The sequence below is a fragment of the Lolium perenne genome, chromosome 6, assembly GCF_019359855.2.
Source record: "Lolium perenne isolate Kyuss_39 chromosome 6, Kyuss_2.0, whole genome shotgun sequence".
NCBI lineage: Eukaryota > Viridiplantae > Streptophyta > Magnoliopsida > Poales > Poaceae > Lolium > Lolium perenne.
Genome location: NC_067249.2, coordinates 239,276,267 through 239,281,416, shown reverse-complemented (window position 1 = coordinate 239,281,416; position 5,150 = coordinate 239,276,267). Strand labels below are relative to the sequence as shown.

Genomic DNA, 5,150 nt, shown 5'->3' with positions numbered 1-5,150 from the left:
GTCATGAAATATAGTACACGTAATGCATATCTACACTACTTAAAAAGAACGAAGCTAATCCCTATTCTCCCTATCCAAATGGTACGTCAAACCTTTGGTCGTTCGTTTCGTCGACCATTGCTTCTTTCCGCATGGGCTAAACTGGGCCAAAGCCCAGCTACCTCGTCATAATGGAACGTGAACCCAACAGTGAAACCCTGGCCACATCGCTCGTCATCCTCCTCGGGAATTCTTATACGCCGACCAGGTCGGCACCCGCACCGCGCCGCACACCCCCGCGCGCGGTGTGGGCCGACCCGGTTAGGCGATTTTTCCCTGTTTTTTCTCCTTTTTTTATTTTCTGTTTTCTGTTTTCTTTTCTGTTTTCTTTTTCACTGTTTCTTTTTTCTCACGTTTTAATTATGTTTAAAAATAATTTTCGAAAGTTATCAAATTTGAAAAATGTTTAAGTATTGACAAAATTTGAACGAATTTCGAAATTTGAACAAATATTTAATCTTGAACGAATTTTGAAATGTGAACAAACTTTAAGTTTTGAACGATTTTTAAAGTTTTGAACGAATTTTGAAATTTGAACAAAATTTTAATCTTGAACGAATTTCCAAATTTCGGAAGAATTTTAAATTTTGAATAAATAAATTTCGAACGATTTCTGAAATTTGAATGAATTTCAAAATTTGAAAAAAATTTAATCTTGAACGAATTTCCAAATTTCGGAATAATTTTGAATTTTGAACAAATAAATTTCGAACGATTTTTAAAATCTGTAGACAGAAAATTTTAAACAAATTTTTTCAGAAACAGTAACTGTTAAGGAGGGAGCAGAAAGAGTCCAGGCGGGACCAAGATTATGGGCCAGGCCCAAAACGCCAACAGGGTGTGCGGCACCTCGCCGTCCACCGACCAGCTCGGTGTAAAGCAGCCCCCATCCTCCTCCCGCTTGCACCCTCCGCCGTCGACACGAGCCGAGCCGCCGATCACCCTCCGCCTCCCCCCGCTTCCAAGTCCTGCGGAGATCGGAGGACCTCCAGTCCGCCGGCCTCCTCCCTCAGATCCACACAGTCGTCGGCAGGCCGCCGGCCGCCTGACTGAGCAGAGGAGGGGGCGAGTCGGCAACGTTGCTCCGCGGTTGAGGCTATCGACATGGGCAGAGGGGCGGATGTGGAGATGGAGATGGGTGCGTCGCTCTATGGCGGTGGCGCTGGTGGGAGCACGCCGCCCCAAGTTCCTTTGCCCTCCACCTCAATCATCCTTTTCTCATCTTCTCGGTATTGTGGCGATCCCACTCGACGCCGTCACGCCGTGCTGCTACTGCTCCGCCCCTGGCTTGCAGCAGCGTACTGGTCCAGGAGAGAGGGCGCAACACCGTTGTGCACAACGGTTGGGCGTAACAGCACAAGGTCGTCCGTTCCCACTCCCTCCTGGCCTGCTCTCCTTCAGATCCTCCTGTGATGTCCTGGTTCTTGGAGGTGGCGAAATGGCAGAAGGGTGCGGAGTGGCTGTCTTCAAGCAATCAAGCGGATGAGTAGAGGAGGACCCGATGGAAATCTCCTGCCCCTCTTATAGAGTTGAACAACATGCGGTCGTTCTTCCATCTGAAAAACAAATTTAAGTTCTTTCCGTGTTGCTGACCTGCAGGTTAGTTGCTCATTGTAATGTTTACTCCTTACTTTTTCCCCAACTTGTCCCCATTAATTTAAACACCATGCCCAGTTCATGCGTCTGATGTGGTTTCCCTGTTTGTGAATGTTCCCTTGCCATGCTATATCTGTACAATTCATAGGCACATAATGGAATTGATAGGACATCCTGCTATAAGCATATCATGTCCTGTGCCGTGCCATATTTCCACAATGCATCTGATTTTTCAATGATTGATTACTGCATGGAGTGCAGTTGGAGCGACTCACATCTGATTTTTTTGCCAATGATCAATTATTTGTTTCTGCGGCATTTGATAGGTACGTCTGCTCCAAATATACATGATTTTCTTCTTGCGTTATGATGAGGAATTCAATATATATGTTTTGGGCCTTGCTCAAACAATAGGCTTGGGAGCCCAGAACAGCAAAAAAATCTAAATATATGGACAATTGGTGTTGCATAGCTGTTCTAACTTAAGTTTGAGGCGCTATCCATTTTCTTGGGCTTAATTAATGGTGCTCAATTGCTCATTTTCTGCACTCGTTCACAGCATCATGTTAGTGTTAATTTTCTTGCAACTATGATATCTTGAAAGCGGGGTGCTTTACTAAATAATGAGAATTCTCCTTAGTCTGTTGAGATGCTGTAACGACTTTGACATCTTCATCTTCATTCCCACAGTAATTTTTTACTCGAGGTGTTGTGTCTTATTTTATATCATGCCATGCTCTTATATGGATTCTTTTTGAGCAAGCCATGTCGCCTCTGCCAATTTGTACTCCATTGTTCCATCACTTGCGAAGGCAGCAAAGCCGGACTTAAGTAACGCTGAGAGATGCAGTGAGAATGATATAAACCAGTATGAGTTTATCTGAACTTCACTTTGGTCACGAGAAACAGGCTAGATCTAACAAATTTGACATGGTAAGGAGCATATACCTACTGCAGTACATCTGATTAGATCGGACTACATCCCGAGGGGATGCGGCCTGGCACAGGATGTTGGAGGTGTGGTGGCGGGGTCATGGTCGCCGTTGGGTAATCCAATATCCCCGCTTCTCCTCTTCCGCCCTCGACGCCACAACTGACCTCAAGGCTCGAGTAGCACCATCAAAACGGCATTCACTAGCTCATCTGATGCTACCACCTCGGCGTTAACGTCCACTCTTCTAATTTTGGCATGAATAGTGGTTCCTGCATATTGCAATTGGGTGCTAACACTTTCAATTTCAGAACCACATTATTTTAACGTGCACTTATTGTTATCAAATACAGTGTTCACAAGAAGCTGCACTTTAGGTTTGATTTTTACCTTCATGTTCATACTTCAGTAGTGTAGTGGTGTGCTATGTATATGTTTGTATTCTCTCACTAAATTGATAATTCTATATACCGAACGAACTCAATTCAACTCCCATCCACCTAGGATATTTTTGGTGAAAGTTCTCAAGTTTTCATTACTCATAACAGTAGGCTAAATGTGTCAGGTGGGCATTACCAACTACTGTATCAAACCTTATATGTAAGAAGCCACAGGGTTACTGAAGTTTCTTCCCACCCATCAAAAATAAAATATGTAATTTTTTAAGGTTCTTATTTATCTGATTTTAAAAGCAATGCTCATATCATGGCAATCAAAGTGATGACACCTTGCAAATTAGTCTGCTAGGATGGATCAGAATCCTTGCTGTTTCTTCAGACAGGAGATGCATGTGATTTTTTTCATGTGAAATATGGCACCATGTATTTTGTAAATATAGCGAAAATGAAATAATTAAGTATTTTGTAATAAGGAAGTCCTTCTCGCGGAGAAGCTGGACGACACTATGTGAGTTATTGCCTCTCCTGCAGACGACGTACAAGTACGACTGTTTATCCAAGGTGGCGGAGGAGGAATCGGTCGTTTTCATTCAGTGAGGTCTCGAGCATATGCAGCTTCTCCTCCAGAACAAAGAGCAGAATGTTCAGAGATCCAGAAAGTGAAACTATTTGGAAGTTATGAGCAGGCCGTACGTCCAGCAGCGACGAGGTTCACCCTTGTCGATCAGACTTTTGTAATCTGTAAGCTGTACAAGTGATGCAGACACTCTCTGGCCGCAGGTTCAGGCTTGGCGCCGATTGCCTTATGTCAGATGAATAGGTTAAATGTCCTAACTTCTCAACCTGGAGCACTTGGTGATTCTGCCAAGTTGCCACCGCTAAAATGGTAAAGTTCTCCTCCTTCCTTTTTCCCATCAGCAACATGAATCTCATCACCTCAATGTTGCCTAACTGAACTCTGATCCATGTTGCCCGCTGTAATGGCGTGCTTATTGTTGTTTGACAGATGTTTTCGTATCTTCTGCACAATCAAATTTGCAATGCGACTCCTCGGGGGCAGGGCTGGAAGGTGTGTTGGTGGGACTGCCGAGGGAAGAGGAAGGTCATCTTACAAGCCTAGAGGTAAGGTGTTCAACAGGTTCCCTCATGATATGCAGAGTGACCTCCCTCACGGTATGGCTGTAGAGGAGTCCAGCAAGACCACCAGTCAGAACAAGGAACCTGAAAGTGAAGCTACGATAACGCCACAACCTAAGATTGCATACAAGGCTTTGTTTTCTTCTTCACGTCTCCTTTTTTCACAAGTTATTATTTATATTCGTAATTTGTTATCATTTTGTTATATGCACTGCTGAAGTAAGAGAATGCCCAACTTTGGAGCGTAAATGAAATCATTCAAGTGGCAACTAAGCTATCTACACGAGTCTCTTTATTTTCTAATATGTTAGGTTACAATGATTTATAAGTATATCTACAACAGATCGTTTCAAAAGATAAGACTATAAAATGGGAGAGTTTGAGTGTTATTTGGTGCATTTGTTTCTGCGTACTGGCGTGTACGTGAGATTTGGAGATTAAAAGATGTGGTTCAGAAGAAATGAGAGTGAGATTGTTTCAGAAAAATTGAGAGGAATTGCTTTCTGTGCACTAATTAAACTATTTATTGCAATAATAAACTAGATACCATTTTGTGTTTAGGTAAACAAAGATGAACTACACGGAAAATTACTGATTGTCGTTGTTGTGTTGTAAAAGATAATAATTCACGTTGAGCATGTTCTTCTTCAGATCCTAATCCCTACCCTCCACTGGGTCATACCTTGCTCCTCAGAATTCGTTTATTTTGTTCTAATAGCTACGCAGAGGTATTTCCTTACGACTCCCGTGCTTAATACGAAAAGTTGTTCTTCTGTGAAAAGTGCCAACTGACTACTCATTTTGTTTAACTGGTTAAATTAGATAGTGTTGCTTTATATACATACAACACCGAAATATATATCTTATCGATTGCACTTCTATCCAACATAAATTTGACCAGTTTTGGAATAATAAAATATTAACATGAATGTTCACATACTTCACATATACTGTGTTTAACATGTGGTGTGAGGAAAAAGTAATCTGTTTACCGTAACAACGCACGGGCATTTGTACTAGTTACAATATAAAGTCGATCCTCTTTACGA

At 42.3% G+C, this 5,150-nt stretch overlaps 1 long non-coding RNA gene across 2 annotated transcripts; it reads left to right on the top strand.

The window, feature by feature from the left end:
• The first annotated feature begins 899 nt into the window (after positions 1-899).
• On the top strand, positions 900-4,368 carry LOC127305725 (uncharacterized). 2 transcript variants are annotated; one of them, XR_007854118.2, is made up of 4 exons: positions 900-1,961; positions 3,496-3,673; positions 3,745-3,850; positions 3,971-4,368. It is a non-coding gene; the product is annotated as an uncharacterized lncRNA (long non-coding RNA). The 2 variants fall into 2 exon arrangements; XR_011747793.1 differs by lacking the exon at positions 900-1,961 and adding an exon at positions 1,987-2,943.
• The last annotated feature ends 782 nt before the right edge of the window (positions 4,369-5,150 follow it).